The following is a 23,354-nucleotide window of genomic DNA, read 5'->3' as shown; positions in this document are numbered from 1 at the left end:
TGTGGTGTGGCTCCAGAGACCCCATCCTGGAGGGTATGCAAGCCATGGTTTTGGGAGAGAAGTCTGCAAACACGAACCCGTTAGGGTTAGTGGCGAGGTGATTGCAGACTCAATACGTAGACCTGGAGAGCAGCTCATCATGAACTGTAATTAGGGTGACTGTAAGGCAGTAGCACAGTCTTCTGTATCTGGATTGTGTGTCCAGGATGGCCTTGGAATGCTGGTGTGGTCTCATAGGTCCACGGGAGATTTTTCTTCTCTAAGGATCCTGGAGGCTCCCCATAGTTTAGTGGCTTTTTCGGGGAAGGGAAGAGTGCTGTTTTCCATCTTCGGGTTGCCCCAAAACAGTGATTCCAGAGATGGGACTTGGGTGTGGGCACCTGGAAAATCCCACCTAGGGATAAGATTTGTGCCTAGGGGCATACAGGCCTGCAATGCGACATCCTGGTGGTACAACTGAGAGAGCTTGTTGGAAAACATGCTCAGGCTGAGGGTCACAATTTCTGTTTGTGCCCAGGGCGGCCCTCAGGAGTGGGCGTGTTTTCGTTGGCCATGCAGCTGGCTCCCAGTTTGAGAGTTGGACACCCATCCCAACAACCAGGTTTCCTGCCATGGGGAAAGAGGAGTTCTCTATTCTGCTACAGATTCCCACATTGGCAAGGATTCCAGCAAGTTCTGGGGGCAGGTGCCTGAATACCAAGCATGAGCAGAGATGATGGACTTGGGCCATGGCGGGTCTCACATGCTGGATATGGGTCCCACTCTCTGGGTGGCTGTCACTAGGTCAGGGCTCAGGCTTTGTCAGACACATCACTATTGGGCAGGGCAGCCTATAAATCGGGGTTCCCTTGAGGGCTGAGCAGATTAATTCTCAGGTGGGGTTTCTGCACAGACTCACCAGTCAGTTCTTCTTTCTACGGGGAAGGCAGAATGCTGTGTTGTGCTCCATAATTCTTTATCAAGAGGGATTGGAGACCAGTAGGGTGAGGATAGATTTGTAAACACAATTACAGTTCAATTCAATGCCAAGTAAAAAGCAGGTCCAATGTGCAGCAGCTGATTTGAGATATCCAGCACCTGAGTAAAGGCAGATGGCAGATGTTTGCTCATACTGGAGTTTGTGTCTATGATGACCAAAAAATGGAGGGGTGGTGTCACGAAGCCATGGGGGATTTCCCACACTGGGATTTGTGAAATGCTCCAAACATCAAGGTTTTCTTTTACTGGACAGGTGGAGCCTGGTTTGTTTGTTCCAGTGTCCCCCATCTGGAAAGTTGGTTTACCAGAGCTCTCCTGTCTCGATGCCTGGAAAGCACACCTCCATTGAACATTGCTGCTGAGGAACATGGCAGGTTCTTTCTGGTGGCCCTGGGGCAAACTACCGAGACCTTGAGTTGAATGGAATCTCTTCCAGATGGGTCACAATGCTGGATTGTTATCAGGGAGATCTTAGAATATGCTGGTGCCTAAAGTGCCATGCAGGATTCTCTTACCCTGAGGTTTTGGCACAGGTCGAACAGCACGGTTTCCTTCTGGAGCAGATGTCCTGTTTTGTGGCTCAGGGACCACATATTGTATCATAAGTTGGTATACCAGAACAGACCCCTGAGGACAGATGTCTGAAAACCTAGTCTAGGGTTCCAATGAAGTCCTAGGGGCATGTCAGGTTCAATCTTCTGACTCAGGACCATTGACTTGGTGGTTCAGGGTGTTTCCCCCTGTGCTTTTGCATCCAGAGCAGACGCCAATATTAACATGGACTCAGGGGCTTTGCAGGTTTTTCCTAAGTGTAAAGGTTTGGGCAAATGTGACGGGCACACTTTCCCTGGGGATGGCAGGGACAGTCCTGTGGTGTGGTTCCAGAGATCCCATCCTGGACGGCATGTGAGCCATGGCTTTGGAGAGAAGAATACAAACACAAATTCACGTTATTGTTAGTGGCAAGGTGATCACATGCCCAATGTGTACACCTGGAGGGCAGGTCGTCTGGAACTGTAATTAGGGTGACTGGAAGGCAGCAGCACAGGCTTTTGTATCTGGATTGCGTGTACAGATTGGCCTCAGAATACAGGTGTGGTCTCATAAGTCCATGGGACATTTTCTTCCTTAATTATCCTGGGGGATAGCCATAGTTTGGTGGCCTTTTCGGGGAAGGTAAGAGTGCTGTTTTCCATCATAGGGGTGCCCCAAAACAGAGAATGCAGAGACGGGCTCTGGGTCTGGGCGCCGGGAAAGTCCCACCAAGGGTTGGGATTTGGGCTTAGGGGTGTACCTGGCCTTCAATGTGGGATTCTGGTGGTGCCACTGAGAGGGCTTATTTGAAAACATGCTCAGGCTGAGGGTCACCATGCCTGCTTGTGCCAAGGGTGGCCCTAGGAGTTGCCTTGGTCTCATTGGCCATGCAGCTGGCTCACACTTTTAGGGTTAGACACCCATCCTAACAGCCAGGTTTCCTGCCATGGGGAAGGAGGAGTTCTCTATTGTGCTTCAGGTTCCCCCATTGGCAGGGATTCCAGCAATGTCTTGGGTCAGGTGCCTGAATATGAAGGATGGGTAGAGATGATGGACTTGGACCATACCAGTCTCACATACAGGATATGGGGCCCGCTCTCTGGGTTGCTGATACTAGGTCGTGTCTCAGGCTCTGTCAGACACAGCACTAGTGCCCAGGGCAGCCTATAAACTGGGCTTCACTCAAGGGCTGAGCGGATTAAATCTCATGTGACGTTTCTGGGCAGATTCACCAGGCACTTCTTCTTTGTATGGGGAAGGCAGAATGCAGCATTGTGACTACAGGACTCCCTATCAAGAGGGCTTGGGGACCAGTCGGGTGAGGATGGAATTGTAAACACAAGCTAAGTTTCAATTCAGTGACAAGCAGAAGGCAGTTCCAATGTGCAGTGGCTTATTTGAGAGATCCAGCACCTGAGCAAGGGAAGGTATCAGATGTTTGCTCACACTGGAGATTGTGTCTATGATGACAGACAAATGGAGGGGTGGCTTCAAGAGGCCATGGAGGATGTCCCACGCTGAGACTTGTGAAATGCTCCAAACAGCAAGGTTTCATCTACTGGACAGGTGGAGTCTGGCTTGTTTGTTTCAGTGTCCCCCATGTGAAACGTTTGGGTAGAAGAGCTCTCCATCATTGATGCCTGGAAAGCAAAACTCCATTGACTTTTGCAGGTGAGGTACATAGAAGGTTCGTTCTGGTGGCTCTTGGGTGAAGTATCAAGGCCTTGAGTTGACATGGAATCTCTTGCAGATGGGTCACAATGCTGGTTTGTTACCAGGAAGATTTTAGAATGTGCTTGTGGCTAAGGTGCCTGGCAGGTTTCTCCTACCCTGAGGTTTTGGCACAGGTTGAAGACACAGTATGGTTCTGGGGACAGAAGAAGTTCTGTTTTGTGTCCCAGGGCCCACATGTTGTATAATAAGTTGGTCTTCCAGAACAGGCCTCTGAGGACAGTTGCCTGAAAACCTAATCTAGGGTTCCAGTGAGGTCATAGGGGCATGTCAGGTTCTATATTCTGACTCAGGAGCAATTACTTGGCTGTCTGCCTGGATGTAGGTGATAAGGGTGTTTCAGACTGCATTTGCATCCAGAGCGGCTGCCAGTTTTGGGGTGGGCTAAGGGACCTAGCAGGTATCTCCTAGTTTGAGAGGTTTGGGCAAATATGATGGGCAGTTTCCTTGGGGATGGCAGGCACAGTCCTTGGTGTGGTCCAGAGACATCTACCTGGATGGCATGTGAGCCATGGTTTCGGGAGAGAAGTCTGCAAACACAAATTTGGGTTAGGGTTAGTGACGAGGTGATTGCAGGCCAAATACATAGACCTGGAGAGTGGCTTGTCAGGAACTAAAATTAGGGTGACTGGAAGGCAGTAGAACAGGCTTTTCTATCTGGATTGTGTGTCCAGTATGGCCTCAGAATGTAGCTGTGGCCGCATAGGTCAATGGGAGTTTTTTCCTCTCTAAGGGTCCTGGCAGCTCCCCATAGTTTAGTGGCTTTTTTGGGGAAGGGAAGAGAGCTGTATTCCATCATATGGCTTCCCCATACAGGGATTCCAGAGATGGGCTCTTGGTCTGGGCGTCTGGAAAATCCCCAAAAGGCTTAGGATGTCGGCGTAGGGGCGTGCCTGGCCTGCAATGTGGGATTCTGGTGGTGCCACTGAGAGGGCTTGTTTGAAAGCATACTCAGGCTGATGGTCACAATGCCTGTTTGTGCCCAGAGTGGCCCTCCGGATTGGGCGTGGTCTCATTGGCCATGTTGCTGGATCCCACTGTGAGGGATGGAAAACCATCCCACCACAAGATTTTCTGTCATGGGGAAGGAGGGATTCTCTATTATGCTTCCGTTTCCCCCATTGGCAGGGATTCCATCAAAAGTCTAGGGACAGGTGACTGAATACCAAACATGGGTAGAGATGATGGCCTTGGGCCATGGCCAGTATCAGAGGCCAGATATGGGGCCCACTCTCTGAGTGGGTAAAACTAGGTCGGGGCTCAGGCTCTGTCAGACACAGCAGTAGTGGCCAGAGCAGCCTATAAATCAGGGTTCCCTTGGGGGCCGAGCAGATTGATTCTCATGTGGGGTTTTGGGGCAGACTCACCAGGTACTTCTTTCTATGGGGAAGGCAGAATGCTCAATTGTTGTTCCCAAGCCTCATCAAGAGGGCTTGGGGTCCAGTAGGGTGAGGATGGAAGGGTAAAGACAAGCTAACTTTCAACTCAGTGCCAAGCGGAAGGCAGTTCCAATGTGCAGTGGCTTTTTCCAGATAACCAGCACCTGACTAAGGGCGAATGTCAGATGTTTGCTCACACTGGAGTTGGTGTCTATGATGACCCACAAATGGAGGGGTGGCGTCAAGAGGCCATGGAGGATTTCCCATGCTGAGGCTTTTGAGATGCTCAAAACAGCAAGGTTTCCTTCTACTGGACAGGTGGAGCCTGGTTAGTTTGCTCCAGGGTCCCCCATCTGGAATGTTTGGGTAGTAGAGCTCTCCGCCATGGATGCCTGGAAAGCACACCTCCATTGACCATTGCAGTTGAGGAACATGGCGGGTTCGTTCTGGTGGCTCTTGGGAGAAGTACCAAGTCCTTGAGTTGACATGGAGTCTCTTGCAGATGGGTCACAATGCTGGAATGTTACCAGGGAGATCTTAGAATGTGCTGGTGGCTAAGGTGCCATGCAGGTTCTCCTACCCTGATGGTTTGGCACAACTTGAAGAGCACAGTTTCTCCATCTCCCATAGAAAGAAAAACTGCCTGGTGAGTCTCCCCAGAAACCCCATATGAGGATCAATCTGCTCAGCCCTCGAGGGAACCCCAATGTATACACTGTCCTGGCCACTAGTGCTGTGTCCGACAGAGTCTGAGCCCCAACCTAGTGTCAACCACCCAGAGACCAGTCCCCATATCCATCATGTGAGATCCGCCCTGGGACAAGTCCATCCTCTCTACCCATCCTTGGTATTCAGGCACCTTTCCCCAGACTTTTGCTGGAATCCCTGCCAATGGGGGAACCTTACACACATAGAGACTCCATACCCATGACAGGAAACCTGGATATTAGTATGGTCATCCAACCATCAATGTGGGAGACAGCTGCAAGGCCAATGAGACCAGCCCACTCCTGATGGCCGCCTTGGACACAAATAGGCATTGTGCCCCTCAGCCTGAGTGTGCTTTCACTGAAGCCCTCTCAGTGGCATCACCAGAAATCCGCATTTCAGACCTGGTATGGCCCTAGGCCTAAATCCTGACCCTTGGTGGGATTGTCCAGGCCAAGAGACAGAGAGCCCGTCTCTTAAATTCCTGTTTTTGGGCACCCCTAAGATGCAAAACAGCACTCTTTCCTTCCCCAAAAAAGGCACCACATTATGGGGAGCCGCCTGGATCCTTAGAGAGGAAAAATCGCCCATGGAACCATGAGACCACTCCTGCATTCCGAGGCCATCCTGGACAAACAATCCAGATAGAAAAGCCTGTGCAACCACCTTCCAGTCACCCTAATTACAGTTCCTGACGAGCTGCCCTCCAGGTCTCCGCATTGGGCCTCCAATCACATCGCCACTAACCCTAACCTGAATTTGTGTTTTCAGACTTCTCTCCCAAAACCAGGCTCACATGTCCCCCAGGATGTTGTCCTGGAGCAGTACCACGGAACTGGGCCTGCCATCCCCAAGGAAACTGCGCCAATCAAAGTTGCCAAATCCTTTCAAAATAGGACAAATCTGCAAGACCCCTGAGTCCACCCCAATATTGGCGGCCGCTCTGGACACAAATGTGCAGTCTGAAACACACTGATCACCTACCTCCAGGCAGAAAGACAAGTCAATGGTCCTGAGTCAGAAGATTGAACCTGACATGCCGCTAGGACCTCATTGGAAAACTAGATTAGGTTTTCAGGCATCTGTCCTCAGGGACCTCTTCTGGAATACCAACTTATGATAAACATGTGGCCCCTGAGCCACACAACAGAACATCCCCTGTCCCCAGAAGGAAACCATGCTCTTCGACCTGTGCCAAACCATCAGTGTAGGAGATGCCTGCATGGCAACTAAGCTACCAGCACATTGTAAGATCTCCCTGGTAACAATCCAGCGGTGTGACCCATCTTCATGAGACTCCATGTCAACTCAAGGCCTTGGTACTATGCCACAGAGCCACGAGAATGAACCTGTTATGCTACACGGCTGCAATTGTCAATAGAAGTGTGCTTTCCAGGCATCCATGCTGGAGAGTTCAGCTCCCCAAATTTTCTCATGGGGGATCCTGGAGCAAAAAAAAAAAAAAAAAAGACTCCACCTGTCCAGTAGAAAGAATCCTTGCTTTTTGGAGCATCTCACAAGGCCCAGCGTGGGAAATCCTCATGGTCTTATGGCACCACCACTCCATTTGTAGGTCATCATAGACAGAAACCCCAGTGTGAGCAAACATCTGACATCCATCCTGACTCAGGTGCTGGATATCTCAAATAAGCCGCTGCACATTGGAACTGCCTTCCACTTGGCACTGAATTGAACCGTAACTTGTGTCCACAATTCATCCTCACACTACTGGCCCCCAAGCCCTCTTGATGAGGAATTCTGAAGCCACAATGGAGCATTCTGCCTTACACATAGAATAATGAAGTGCCTGGTGAGTCTGCCCATAAATCCCACATGAGGATCAATCTGCTCGAACCTCCAGAGAACCAAGATTTATAGGCTGCCCTGGCCACTAGGGCTGTGACTGACAGAGCCTGAGCACCGACCTACTGTCAGTCACCCAGAGAGTGGGCCCCATATCGAGTATATGAGCCGGTCCATGGCCCAAGTCCATTATTTCTACCCATCCTTGGTATTCAGGCACCTGTCCTCAGACCTTTGCTGGAATCTCTGCCAATGGGGGAACCTGAAGTCCAATAGAGAACTCCTCAATCCCCATGGCAGGAAACCTGGATGTTGGGATGGGTGTCCAAACCTCAATGTGGGAGCCAGCTGCATGGCCAATGAGACCACGCCCACACCTGAGGGCAGCCCTGGGCTCAAACAAGCATTGTGACCCTCAGTCTGAGCATGCTTTCAAACAAACACTCACAGTGGCACCACCAGGATGTCGTATTGCAGGTCTGGTATGCCCCTATGCCCAAATCTTGACCCTTGGTAGGATTTTCCAGGAGCCAGACCCAAAGCCCGTCTCTGAAATCCCTGTTCTGGGGCATCCTTAAGATGGAAAACAACATGCTTACCTTCCCCGAAAAAGCCACCAAACTATGGGGAGCTACAGAATCCTTAGAGAGGAAAAATCTCGCATGGACCTACAAGACAACACCTGCATTACAAGGCCATCCTGGACACACAATCCAGATAAAAAAGCCTATGCTTCTGCCTTCCAGTCACCCTAATAACAGTTCCTGATGAGCTTCCATCCAGGTCTATGCATTGGGCCTGAGATCACCTCGCCACTAAACCTAACCTCTACCAAAGCCATGGCTCACAAGCCCTCCAGGATGGGGTCTCTGGAGCCACACCACAGGACAGGTCTAGCCATGACCAAGGAAACTGTGCCCATCAGAGTTGCCCAAAACCTCCAGATGAGGAGAAATCTGCAAGGCCCCTGCACCTACCCCAATATTGGAGGCCGCTATGGACGCAAATGTGCACTCTGAAACACCCTGATCACCTCCATCCAGAAGACACCCAAGTCAATGGTCCTGAGTCAGAAGATTGGACCTTACATGCCCCTGGGACTTCAATGGATCCCTAGATTAGGTTCTAAGCATTTCTACTCAGAGGCCTGTTCTGAAATACCAACTTATGATACAACATATGGTCCCTGAGCCCCACAAAAGAACATCTCCTGTTCCCAGAGGAAATGCGCTCTTGGACCTGTGTTAAACCCTCAGTGTAAGAGACTCCTGAACAGCACCTTAGCCACCAGCACATATCTTCCTGGTAACAAATCAGCATTGTGTCCCATCTTCATTAGACTCCATGTCAACTCAAGGCCTTGGTCTTTTACCCCAGTGCCCCCGCAACAAACCTCCCATGTTCCTCAGCTGCAATCGTCAGTGGAGGTGTGAATTCAAGGCATACATGTGGGAGAGCTCTGCTACACTAACTTTGCAAATGGGGGACCCTGGGGCAAACAAACGAGACTCCACCTGCCCAGTAGAAGCAAACCTTGCTGTTTGGAGCATCTCACAAGCTTCAGTGTGGGAAATCCTCCATGGCCTCTTGAGGTCACCCCTCCTTTTATCTGTCTTCATAGACACAAACTCCACTGTGAGCAAATATCTGACATCCGCTCTTTCTCAGCTGCTGGATATCTTGAATAAGCCACTTCAAATTGGAATTGAATTCCGTTTGGCAAAAAATTAAACTATAGCTTGTGTTTACAATTTCATCCTCACCCTACTGGTTCCTGCGACCCCTTGATAGGGAATTCTGGAGCCGCAATGGAGCATTCTGCCTTACCCATAGAAAGAAGTGCCTGGTGAGTCTGTGCAGAAAGCCCATGTGAGGATCAATCTGCTCTGGCCTCGAGGGAACCCCGATTTATAGGCTGACCTTGCCACAACTGCTATGTCTGAGAGACGCTGAGTACCGACCTAGTGTCAGCCACCCAGAGAGTGGGTACCATACACTGCATGTGAAACCGGTCCTGGCCCAGGTCTGTCATCTCTACCCATCCTTGGTATTCAGGTACCTGTCCCCAGACATTTGCTGGAATCCCTGCCAATGGGGGAACCTGTATCACAATAGAGAACTCCTCCTTCCCCTTGGCAGGGAAACTTGGCTGTTGGGATGGGTGTCCAACCCACAAAGTGGGAGCTAGCTGCATAGCCAGTGAGACCACGTCCAATTCTGAGGGCTGCCCTGGGCACAAACAGGGATTGTGACCCTCAGCCTGAGTATGCTTACAAACAAGCCCTCTCAGTTGCACCAAAAGGATCCCCCACTGGAAGCCTGGTATGCCCCTACGCCCAAATTCTAACACTTGGTGGGATTTCTGAGGCACCCAGACCCTGATCCCGTCTATGGAATCCCTGTTTTGGGGCACCCGTAAAATGAAAACAGCACTCTTTCCTTTCCGCGAAAAAGCCACCAAACTATGGGGTGCTGCCAGGATCCTTAGAGAGGAAAAATCTCCCATGGACCCAGGAGACCACACCTGCATTCCCGCCATCCTGGACACACAATCCAGATAGAAAAGCCAGCGCTACAACCTTCCAGTCACCCTAATTACAGTTCCTGATGTGCTGTGCTCAGCTCTATGCATAGGGCCTGCTTTCATCTCGCGAGCAACCCTAACCCAAACTTATGTTTGCAGAATTCTCTCCCAAAACCATGGCTCAAATGCCTTCCAGGATGGGGTCTCTAGAGCCACACCACAGGACTGTGGCAGCCATAGGACTATGCCTGCCATCCTCAAGGATGGCACAGTTGCCACAAGGATCCACAGGATCATCACAATTTCCTAAACCATTCAGATTAGGAGAAACCTGTGGAGCCTGACACCACCCCAATATTTGCGGCCGCTCCAGATGCAAATGAACAGTCTGAAACAACCTGATCACCTACATCAAGGAGACAGCCAAGTGAATGGTTCAAAGACAGAAGATTGAACCTGATATGCCTAGGACCACTTTGGAATCCTTGATTAGGCTTTCAGGCATCTGTCCTCAGCGGCTTGTTCTGGAATACCAACTTATGATACAACATGTTGTCCCTGAGCCACACAACAGAAGATCTCCAGTCCCCAGAAAGGAACCGTGCTCTTTGACCGGTGCCAAACCCTCAGGGAAAGAGAATCCTGCAGGGCACCTTAGCCACAAGCACATTCTAAGACTTCCCTGTTAACAAACCAGCATTATGACCCATCTGAAAGAGATTCCATGTTAACTAAGACCTTAGTACATCGCCCCAGATCCTCCAGAACAAACCTGACATGTTCCTCAGCTGCAATGGTCAATGGAGGTGTGCTTTCCAGGCATCCATGCGGGAGAGCTATGCTACCCAAACTTCCCACACGGGGGACACTTGAGAAAAAAAAAAAAAAAAAAAAACAGGCTCCACTTGTCCAGTTGAAGGAAACCTTGCTGTTTGGAGCATCTCACAAACCTCAGCGTGGGAAATCCTCAATGGCCTCTTGACGCCTCCCCTCCTTTCCTTTTTTTGGTCATCATAGACAAAATCTCCAATGAGAGAAAACATCTGACATCCACCCTTACTCAGGAGCTTGATATCTCGAAAAAAGATGCTTCGCATACAAACTGCCTTCTGCTTGGCACTGAATTGAACCCTTGCTTGTGTTTACAATTCCATCCTCACCCTACTGATCCTAAAGCCCTGTTGAAAGGGAATTCTGGGCCCACAACCCATCATTCTGCCTTCCCCATAGTAAAATGAAGTGACTGGTGAGTCAGCCCAGAAACCCCAGTTGTGGATCAATCTGCTTGGCCCTCGAGTAAACCCCGATTTATAGGCTGCCCTGGCCACTAGAGCTGTGTCTGACAGAGCCTGAGCCCCGACCTAGTGTCAGCCACCCAGAACGTGGGCCCCAAATCCAGCATGTGAGACTGGCCATGACCCAATTCCTTCAGCTATACCCATCCTTGGTATTCAGGAACATCTCCCCAGAACTTTCCTGGAATCCCTGGCAATGGGGTAAACTGAAGCACAATAGAGAACTCCTCCTTCCCCAAGGCAGGAAACCTGGCTGTTGGGATGGGTATCCAACCCTCAGAGTGGGAGCCATCTGCCTGGCCAGTGAGACCACGCCCAATCCTGAGGGTTGCCCTGTGCACAAAAAAGCATTGTGACTCTCAGCCTGAGCATGATTTCAAAGAAGCCCTCTCACTTGCGCCACCAGGATCCCATATTGCAAGCCTGGTATGCCCCTAGGTCCAAATCTTAAACCTTGGCTGGATTTGTGCTGCTGCCCAGACCAAGAGCCCGTCTCTGGAATCCCTATTTTGTGGCACTCCTAAGGAGGAAAACAACACTCTTCCCTTCCCCGAAAAAGCCACCAAACTATGGGGAGCCTCCAGGATCCTTAAAGAGGAAAAGTGTCCCATGGAACCATGAGATCACACCTGCATTCCGAGGCCATCTGGGACACACAATGCAGATAGAAAAGCCTGTGCTTCTGCCATCAGGTCAACCTAATTACAATTCCTGACGAGCTGCCCTCCAGGTCTATGCATTGGGTCTGCGACCACCAAGCCACTAACCCTAACCCAAATTTGTGTTTGCAGATTTCTCTCCGAAAACCATGGCTCACATGATCTCCAGCATGGGGTCTCTGGAGCCACACAACAGGACTGTGCTGCTATCCCCAAGGAAACTGTGCCCATCACAGTTGCCCAAACCTTCCAGATTAGGAGAGACCTACAAGGCCTCTGAGCCCACCCCAATATTGGTGGCAGCTCTGAAAACAAATGCACAGTCTGAAACAACCTGATGACCTCCTTCCAGGCAGACACCCAAGTCAAGTGTCCTGAGTCAAAAGATTGAAAGAGTCGTGCCCCTTGGACCACATTGGAACCCTAGATTAGGATTTCAGGCATCTGTCCTCAGGGGCCTGTTCTGGAATACCAACTTAGGATACAACATGTGGTCTCTGGGCCACACAACAGAACATCTCCTGTCCCCACAAAAAAACCGTGCTCTTCTACCTGTGTCAAACCCTCAGGGTAGAAGAATCCTGCATGGAAACTTAGTCAACAGCACATTTTAAGATCTCCCTGGAAACAAATCAGCATTGTGGTCCATGTGCAAGAGATTCCGTGTCAACTCAAGGCCGTGATACTTCGACCCAGAGGCACCAGAACGAACCTGCCATGTTCCTCAGCAGCAATGGTCAATGGAGGTGTCGTTTCCTAGCATTAATGTGGGAGAGCTCCGTAGCCATACTTTCCACATGGGGCCCCCTAGAGCAAACAAACCAGACTCCAACTGTAGAAGGAAACATTGCTGTTTGGAGCATTTCACAAGCCTCAGCATGGGAAATCATACATGGCCCCTTGACAGCACCCCCCCATTTGTCAGTCATGGTAGACACACGCTACAGTGTGAGCAAACATCTGACAAACACCCTTACTCAGGTGCTGGATATCTCAAATTAGCCGCTGCACAATGGAACTGCCTTCTGCTTGGCACTGAGTTGAAACACATCTTGTGTTTACAATTTCATCCTCATCCTACTGGTCCCCAAGCCCTCGTCATAGGGAATTCTAGAGCCACAACGCAGCACTCTGCCTTCCCCATAGAAAGAAGTGCCTCGTGAGTCTGCCCAGAAACCCCACATGACGATCGATATGATAGGCCCTCGAGGGAACCACGGTTTATAGGCTGCCCTGGACATTAGTGCTGTGTCTGAAAGAGCCTGAGCTCCTACCTAGTGTCAGCCACCAAACAGCGGGCCGTATATCCAGCATGTGAGACCGGCCATGTCCCAAGTCTGTCATCTCTACCCATCCTTGGTATTCAGTTACCTGTCCCCAGAACTTTGCTGGAATTACTACCAAAGGGTAACCTGAAGCACAATAGAGAACTTCTCCAACCCATGGCATGAAACCTGGCTGTTGTGATGGGTGTCCAACCCTCAAAGTCAGAGCCAGGTGCATGGTCTATGAGACCACGCCCAATCCTGAAGGCCGCCCTGGGCACAATCAGGCATTGTGACCCTCAACCTGAACATGCTTTCAAAGAAGCCCTAACCCTAGGATGCACCACCAGGATGCCGCATTGCAGGCCTGTTACGTCCCTAGGCCCAAATCCTAACACTTAGTGGAATTTTCCAGGTGCCCCAACCCAGAGCCCATCTCTGGAATCCCAGTTTGAGGCACTCCTAAGATGGAAAACAGCAGTCTTCCCATGCCTGAAAAATCCACCAAACTATGGGGAGCCGCCAGAATCCTTAGAGAGGAAAAATCTCCCATGGACACAGGTGACCACACGTGTATTCCGAGGACATCTTGGACACACAATCCAGATAGAAAAGCCTGTGCTACCGCCTTCCAGTCACCCTAATTACACTTCCTGATGAGCTGCCCACCAGGTCTAAACACATTGATCACATTGTGATCACGCCTGTGATCACATTGCTACTAACCCTAACCCTAATTTGTGTTTGCATATTTCTCTCTAAAATCCATGGCTCTCATGCCTTCCAGAATGGGGTCTCTGGAGCCACACCACAGGACTTTCCTGTCATCCCCAAAGAAACTGTGCCCGTCAGAGTTGCCCAAACCTTCCAGATTAGGAGAAACGTGCAAGGTCCCTGAGCCCACCAAAATATTGGCAGGCGCTAGGATGAAACTGCACAGTCTGAAGCACCCTGATCCCCTACATCCAGGCAGACAGCCAAGTCAATGGTCCTGAGTCAGAAGATCGAACCTGACATGCACCTAGGACCGAATTGGAACCCTAGAATAGGTTTTCAGTCATCTGTCCTCAGAGGCCTGTTTTGGAATACCAATTTAGCATACCATGTGTGGTTCCTAGGCCACACTTCAGACCATCTCCTGTCCTCAGGAAGAAACCGTGCTCTTCGCCCTGTGCCAAAATCTCAGGGTAGGAGAATCCTGCAGGCATCTTAGCCACCAGCACATTCTAAGATCTCCCTGGTAACAAACCAGCATTGTCACCCATCTGCAAGAATTCGATATCAACTCAAGGCCTTGGTACTTCGCCCAGAGCCACCAGAACGAACCTGACATGATCCTCAGCTGCAATGGTCAATGGAGGTGTGCTTTCCAGGTATCCATGCGGGAGAGCTCTGCTACCCAAACTTTCCACATGAAGGACCTGGGGCAAACAAACCAGACTCCATCTCTTCAGCAGATTGAAACCTTGCTGTGTGGAGCATCTCACAAGTCTTAGCACTGGAAATCCTCCATGGCCTATTGACGCCACGTCTCCATTTGTTGGTCATCATAGACACAAACTCCAGTGTCAGCAATCATCTGCCATATGCCCTATCTCAGGGGCAGGGTATCTCGAATAACCTGCTGCACATTGGAACTGCCTTCCACTTGGCACTGAAATGAACTGTAGCTTGTGTTTACAATTCCATCCTCGCCCTACTGGTCCCCAAGCCCTCTTGATAGTGAATTCTGGAGCCACAACGAAGCATTCTGCCTTCCCCATAGAAAGAAGAAGTGCCTCGTGAGGCTACCCAGAAACCCCACATGAGGATCAATCTGTTCGGAACTCGAGGGGACCCCAATTTGTAGGCTGCCGTGGCTATTAGTGCTGTGTCTGACAGAGCCTGAGCCCCAACGTTGTGTCAGCCACCCAGAGAGCAGGTCCCATAACCAGCATGTGAGTCCAGCCATGGGCCAAGTCTGTCATCTCTACCCATCCTTGGTATTCAGGCACCTGTTCCCAGATATTTGCTAGAATCCCTGCCAATGGGGGAACATGAAGCACAATAGAGAACTCCCCTTTTCCATGGCAGGAAACATGGCTGTTGGGATGGGTGTACAACCTTCAAAGTCGGAGTTAGCTGCATGGCCAATGAGACCACGCCCAATCCTGAGCCCCCCGCCCCGGGCACAGGCATTGTGACACTCAGCCTGAGCATGATTTCAAAAAAGCCCTCTCAGTTGCGCCACCAGTATCAAGTATTGCTGGCCTGGTATGCCCCTAGGCCCAAATCCTAACCAGGTGGGATTTTGCTGGCTCCCAGACACATAGTCAGTCTCTGGGTTCCAAGCTTGGGGACACTCCTAAGATGGAAAACAAAACTGTTCCCTTCCCCGAAAAAGCCACCAAACTATGGGGAGCCGCCAGGATGCATAGAGAGGAAAATTGTCCCACGGAACCATGAGACCACACCTGCATTCCGAGGCCATCCTGGACATACAATCAATATAGAAAAGCCTGTGCTACTGCCTTCCCATCACCCTAATTACTCTTCCTGATGAGCTGCCCTCCAGGTCTATGCATTAGGCCTGCGACTACCACGCCACTAACCCTAATCCAAATTTGTGTTTGCAGATTTCTCTCCGAAAACCATGGCTCACATGATCTCCAGCATGGGGTCTCTAGAGCCACACAACAGGACTGTTATGCCATCCCAAGGAAACTGTGCCCATCACAGTTGCCCAAACCTTCCAGATTAGGAGAATCCTGCAAGGCCTCTGAGCCCACCCCAATACTGGCGGCAGCTCTGGATGCAAATGCACAGTCTGAACAACCTGATCACCTACATCCAGGAAGACACCCAAGTCAATGATCCTGAGTCAGAAGACTGAAACAGACATGTCCCTAGGACTGCTGGAATCACAGATTAGGATTTCAGGCATCTCTCCACAGGGGCCTGTTCTGGAATACCAACTTAGGATACAACATGTGGTCCCTGGGCCACACAACAGAATATCTCCTGTCCCCACAAGGAATCCGTGCTCTTCTACCTGTGTCAGATCCTCAGGGTAGGAGAACCCTGCACGGAACCTTAGTCAACAGCACATTTTAAGATCTCCCTGGAAACAAATCAGCATTGTGGTCCATGTGCAAGAGATTCCGTGTCAACTCAAGGCCGTGATACTTCGACCCAGAGGCACCAGAACGAACCTGCCATGTTCCTCAGCAGCAATGGTCAAAGGAGGTGTCCATTCCTAGCATTAATGTGGGAGAGCTCTGCTAGCCATATTTTCCACATGGGGTACCCTAGAGCAAACAAACCAGACTCCAACTGTCCATTAGAAGGAAACATTGTTGTTTGGAGCATTTCACAAACCTCAGCAGGGAAAATCCTGCATGGCCCCTTGACAGCACGCCTCCATTTGTTGGTCATGATAGACACAAACTCCAGTGTGAGCAAACATCTGACAAATGCCATTACTCAGGGGCTGGATATCTCAAATTAGCTGCTGCACAATGGAACTGCTTTCTGCTTGGCACTGAATTGAAGTCTAGCTTGTGTTTACAATTCCATCCTCACCCTACTCCTCCCCAAGCCCTCTTCATAGGGAATTCTAGAGCCACAATGCAGCACTCTGCCTTCCCCATAGAAAGAAGAAGTGCCTCGTGAGTCTGTCCCGAAACCCCACATGAGGATCGATATGATAGGCCTTTGAGGGTATCCCGTAAGAAAGGCTGCCCTGGCCACGAGTGCTGTGTCTGACAGAGCCTGAGCCCTGACCTAGTGTCAACCACCAAAACAGCGGACACCATATCCAGCATGTGTGACCGGCCATGGCCTTACTCCATCATCTCTAACCATGCTTGGTATTCAGGAACCTGTCACCAGACCTTTGCTGGGATCTCTGCCAATGGGGGAACCTGAAGCCCAATGGAGAACTCCTCCTTCCCCAAAGCAGGAAAATCTGGCTATTCAGATGCGTGTCCAACCTTCAAAATGGAAGCAAGCTACATGGCCAGGAGACTACGTCTACTCCTGAGGGCCGCCCTTGAAACAAAAAGGCATTGTGACCTACACCTTAAGTATGCTTTCAAACAAGCCATCTCAGTTGCCCCAGCAGGAGCCTGCATTGCAGGCCTGGTACACCCCTAGGCCCAAATCACAACCCTTGGTGGGATTTTCCAGCCACCCAGACCCAGAGCCTTTCTCTGGCATCCCTGTATTGGGGCACCGCTAAGATGGTAAACAGCACTCTTCTGTCCCCTGAAAAAGCCACCAAACTATGGAGAGTCACCAGGATCCTTAGAAAGGAAATGCCTCTCATGGACCCAAGAGACAACCAAACCTAAGCCGAGTTTGTTTTCAGACTTCTGTCCACACAGCTCTGACCCACACAGTTTCCAGGCTGGGGCCCCTGGAGCCACAACTCAGGACTGTGCCTTCCCTCTCCAAGGGAATTCTGCCCATTACTTTGGCCACAACCCTAAAGATTAGGAGAAACCTTCAGAGTCCCTGAGGCAATCCCAATAATGTAGGCCGCCCTGAAGAAACAGGAGCGATCTGACACCAGCGGAGCAACTACCTCCACTCAGATAGGAGACAGATTTCCAGAGAAATAGATTGAACTGGACAGGCCCCTAGGCCCTAATCTGATCCATTGCTTTGGTTTTCAGGAATCTCTCCCAGAGGCTTGGTTTCCCATACCAGCATATGCGGGTTTCCTGAGGCACCAATTAGAACAAATCTCATCTCCACATGGGAAACTTGCTCTTTGGAGCTGTGTCAAAACTTCCAGTTAGGATAATCCTTCAGTGCCCCGGTGCCACTGCCCCATTCCAAGGTCTCCATGAACACAAACACACATAATGAGCCATCGGCAGGAGAGTCCATTTCAACTCAGCCCCCTTGGCTGCTCCCCAAGAGCCAGCAGATAGAACATGTCTTGTCAAGAGGATAAAATTGGAATGCCAGGCAGGCTGCCCAGCCATCCATCCTTAGAATCCTGCTCTGGAGTCATTCCGTATGGGAGGTCCTGGAGCCATCCAACAGGTCTCAATTGTCCTGCAGAAGGAATCTTCGCAGTTTGGATCTCCCCACAACTCCCATCGAAGGAAAAACTCCATGGCCTCGTGATGGACCCCCTTAATGAAGAAACCACGATGGACAGAAACTCCAACCTGAGCCAACATCTGGTCCTCGCCCTCACTTGAGATGCACGTGATCTTGATTCAGCTCTGCAGGGTGTGTCTGCTGTGCCCTCGCCTGGGAACATAAGCCTAGCTTGTGTTCGCAGACTTCCATCCACACACTCCTGGCCCACAAGCCCTCCTGTTTGGCAATTCCGGAGCCACAATGCAGCACTCTGCCTGCCCTCCAGAAGAAAAACGTTGCTTTATGAGGCTACCCAGAAATCCCAAATGAGGATCAACCTGCACGCAACTCCACTGTACCCTAATAATACAGTCTACCCTGGGCATTAATGCCCTGTCTGACACAGCTTGAGCCCGGCCTCCCGACCGACACCCAGATAGCTAGTCACACACTGAGCACATTGGACCCGCCATGGCCTTAGTTTGTCATCTCTTCCCAACCTCGGTTTTCAGGCTTCAGATCCTAGACTTTATCTCCCATCACTGCCCAAGGATGAATGTGATGCAGAAATCAGAACTCCTCCTTCTCCATGGCAAGAAAGCTTGTGGTTGGCATGCTGTCCCGTTCAGTGTAGGAGAAACCAGCGTGGCCCATGAGGCCCCGCCAATGCTTGAAGGCCGTGTTTGGCACAAACACGCATTGTGACCCTCAGCATGAACTCTGTCCTCAAGTGAGGCCTCTCTGTGGCTGGACCAAGAGTCCGCATATGGGGGTTGCCATGCCCCTAGGCCCCCATTATTAACCAGAACTCAGATTGTCCAGTTGCCCCTCCCCATCCTATGCTCTGGATTCCCCCTTTTGGTGGGACACCTGAGGTATAAAAACAGAAAGGACTTATCCCATCCCACAGAATGAAGCCAAACACTTGGGATACGGCTAAATTTCTAGAGAGGGATACACGTCCATTTCCCACGAGGCCACCCTAACATTCCATGACCATTGTTGACAAAAAAATCCAGAAAAAAGCCTCAGCAAGTGCCTTACACTCGCTCTCTGTTCATATCCCGAAGAGTTCTCCTCACAGTCTGTATATCGGGCCTGCCTAACCTGCTCCCCAAACCTATTCCGAGTTTGTGTTTCCAGACTTCTGTCCCTACAGCCCTGGCCCCCACACCCTCTGGGCTGGGGACCCTAGAGCCCAACTCAGGATTGTGCCTGCCCTCCCCAAGGGAATTCTGCCCATTCTATTGGCCACAACCATACAAATTATAGGAACCTCCAAAATCCCGGTCGTCCTGGACAAACAGGGGTGATCTGCCACCAGCGGAACAACTCCTTCCACTCAGACCCATAGGCAGATATGACCAGAGAAAAAATATTGAACCAGATAGGCCCCTAGGCCCTAATTGGATCCATTGCTTTGGTTTCCAGTTATCTCACCCCAGAGGCCTGGTTTCCAATACCAGCATATGTGGTTTCCTGAGACACCGATCAGAACAAATGTCATCTCCATATGTTCAACGTGCTCTGTGGAACTGTGTCAAAACCTCTGGTTAGGAGAATCCTTCAGGGCCCCAGTGCTACCGCCCTATTTTATGGTCTCCATAGACACAAACCCACAATATTACTCATCTGCAGGAGAGTCCATTTCATCACAGCACCCTCGGTTGCTTTTCCAGAGCCAGCAGATAGAACCTGTCTTTTGCTAGAAGACAATTAGAATGCGAGATGGTCTGCCCAGACATCCATCCTTAGAACACTGATCTGGAGTCGTTTCCTATGGGATGCCCTGGAGCCATCCAACAGGTCTCATGTACCACAGACGGAATCCTTGCAGATTGGAGCATCTCACAATTCCCCTCATGGAAAAACCTCAGTGGACTCCTGATGCCCCCCATTCATGAATGGGCCATCATGGAAAGAAACTCCAATGTGAGCCAACGTCTGATCCTCGTCCTGACTTCAGATGCACGAGATCTCAATTCAGCTCTGCAGAGTGTGCCTGCCTTGCCCTCTCCATGAAACCTAAGACTAGCTTTTGCTCTCAGATTTTCGTCCTCACACTCCTGTCCTAAAAGCCCTCAAATTTGGGAATTCTGGAGACACAATGCAGCAATCTGCCTGACCTCCAGAAGAAAAACGTTGCCTTACGGGCCTACCCAGAAACCCCAAATGAGAATCAACCTGCAGGCCACTCAACTGTACCCCAATTATACAGCCTACCCTGGGCAAAAATGCCCTGTCTGACACAGCCTGAGCCCAGACCTCCTAACCGATACCCAGACAGGTGGCCGCACACTGAGCACATGCCACCAGCCATGGCCTTAGGTTGTCATCTCTTCCCACCCTCGGTTTTCAGGCTTCAGAACCTAGACCTTATCTCCAATCACTGCCCAAGGGTGCACATGATGCAGAAATCAGAACTCCTCCTTCCCCATGGAAAGAAACCTTGTGGTTGGAATGTTGTCCAACGTAGAGTGTAAGAGAAAACAGCGTGGTATATGAGGACCTGTCCATGCTTGAAGGTCACGTTGGGCACAAACATGCATTGTGACCCTAAGAGTGAGAAGTGTTCTCAAGTATGTCCACTCAGTAGCTGGAACAAAAGCCTGCATATGTGGATTGCCATGCCCCAAGGACTTAAGTCTTAACCAGAGGTCGAGCTTTCCAGTCCCACTCCCCAAGGCTCTGCTCTGGAATCCCTCTTTTGGTGGGACACCTTAGGTTAAAACAAAAACAAAAACAAAACAAACAAACAAACAAAAATAGAAAGCATTCCTCCCATCCCACAGAATAAGCACAAAATCTTGGGATTGGGCCAAACCCCAAAGAGGGAGACTTGTCCATGGCCCATAGGCCACCCAGACATTCCACTGCTATCCTTGACAGTAAATCCAGAGACAAAATCCTGAGCAAGCATCTCACACTCGCCCTTTCTTCATATCCCAAAGAGTTCTCCACACGATCTGTATTTCGGGCCAGCCATGCATTCGTCACCAAACCTAAGCCGAGTTCATGTTTTCAGACTTCTGTCCCCAAAGCCCTGGCCCACAAACCCTCCATGCTTGGGCCCCTGGAGCCACACCTCAGGACTGTGCCTGCCCTCTCCAAGGGAATTCTGCCAATTCATTGACCACCACCCTACAGGTTAGGAGAAACCTCCAAAATCCCTGTTGCCATCCCAATAGTGTTGCCACCCTGGGACAAATAGGGGCGATCTGCCACCAGCTGAGCAACTACCTCCACTCAGACCTAGTGACAGATGTCCCCAGAGAAGAACATTAACCGGAGGGGCCCCTAAACACTAATCAGATCCATTGCCTTGTTTTCCAGGTATCTCTCCCCAGAGGTCTGGTTTCCAGTACCACCATATGGGGTTTCCTGAGGCACCAATCACAACAAATCTCATCCCCACATGGGAAACTTGCTCTTTGGAGCTGTATCAAAACTTCCAATTAGAGCAATCCTTCAGGGCCCCAGTGCCACCGCCCCATTACAAAGTCTCCATGGACACAAATCCACATTATTATTCATCCTCAGGAGAGTCCATTTCAACTCAGCCCCCTTGCTTACTCCCCCAGAGCCAGCAGATCAAAACTGCCTTGTTTCTAGGAGACAATTGGAATGTGATCATGCTGCCCAGGCATCCATCCTTAGAACCCTGCTCCGGAGTCATTTTATATGGGACGTCCCAGAGCAATCTAACAGGTCTCAACTGTCCCGCATAAGGAATCCTTGCTGTTTGGAGCATCTCACAACTCTCATCATGGGAAAGTGCACATGGCCCCGATGCCCGCCACCACTTCATGAAGGGGCCATCATGGACAGAAACTCCTACGTGAGCCAACATCTGATCCTCGCACTGACTTCAGATGCCCGAGATCTTGATTCAGCTCTGCAGAGATTTCCTGCTGTGCCCTCGCCCCAAAACCTAAGCCTAGCTTGTGTTGTCAGATTTCTGACCTCACACACCTAGCCCTCAGCCCTCCAGTTTGGGAATTTAGTCCCACAATGTGGCACTCTGCGTGCCCTCCAGAAGAAAAACTTTTCACTACGGGGTTACCCAGAAACCCCAAATGAGGATCAACCTGCAGGCCACTTGAGTATACCCCCATTATACAGTCTACCCTGAGCACTAATGCCCTCTGTGACACAGCCTGAGCCCGGACCTCCAAATTGACACCTAGACAGCTGTCTGCTCTCTGAGCACTTTGGACCCGCCATGTCCTTAGCCTGTCATCTCTTCCCAATCGTGGTTTTCAGGCTTCATAACCTAGACATTATGTCTATTCACTGCCCAGGGGTGAACGTGAAGCAGAAATCACAACTCCTCCTACCCCATGGCTGGAAACCTTGTGGTTGGCATGTTCAACGTTCAGTGAAGAAAAAAACGAGTGTTGCCCTAGCGGCCCCGCCAATGCTTGTTGGCCGCCGTTGTGCACAAACACGCATTGTGACCCTCAGCGTGTGCCCTCTCCTCAAGTAAGGCCTCTCAGTGGCTGGACCAAGAGCCCGCAAATGGGGTGTTCATGCCCCTAGGCCCCCATTGTTAACCAGAGTTCGGGTTGTCGAATCGCCCCTCCCCATGGTTCTGCTCTGGAATCCCTCTTTGGTGGGACACCTGAGGTAAAAGAAACGGAAAGGACTCCTCCCATCCCACAGAATGACCCCAAACTTTTGGAATCAGGCCAAATCCCAAGAGAGGGTGACTCATCCATGGCCCATGAGGCCACCTCGACATTGCACGGCCATCGGTGACACAAAATCCAAAGACAAAAGCCTGAGCCAGCGCCTTACACTCGCCCTTTCTTCATATCCCAGAGTTCCCCTAACAGTCTGTATTTCAGGTCGACCATACCTTCGTGCCCAACCCTAAGCTGATTTTGTGTTTTTACACTTCTATCCCCAAAGCACTGGCCCACAAACCCTCCATGCTTGGGCCCCTAGGGCCACACCTAAGAACTCTGCCTGTCCTCTCCAAGGGGATTCTGCCCTTTGAATTGGCCACAATCCGACAGGTTAGGAGAAACCTCCAAAGTCCCTGTGGCCATCCCAATAGTGTAGGACCCTCGGGACAAACAGGGGTGATCTGCCACCAGCTGAGTAACTACCTCCACTCAGACCTGGAGACAGATGTCCCCAGAGAAGAACATTAACTGGACAGGCCCCTAGGCCCTAATCGGATCCATTGCTTTGGTTTCCATGCAACTCTCCCCGAAGGCCTGGTTTCCAATACCATGATATGGGGGTTTCCTGTGGCACCAATCAGAACAAATCTCGTCCCCACATGGGAAACTTGCTCTTTGGAGCTGTACCAAAACTTCCAATTAGGACAATCCTTCAGGGCCCCGGTGCCAATGCCCCATTCCAAGGTCTCTATGGACACAAACCTACATTATGACCCA

This window comes from Neovison vison, chromosome 2 (assembly GCF_020171115.1).
Source record: "Neovison vison isolate M4711 chromosome 2, ASM_NN_V1, whole genome shotgun sequence".
NCBI classification, from domain to species: Eukaryota; Metazoa; Chordata; class Mammalia; order Carnivora; family Mustelidae; genus Neogale; species Neogale vison.
The sequence above is the reverse complement of the archived record's forward strand: the minus strand, read 5'-3'. Positions refer to the sequence as shown.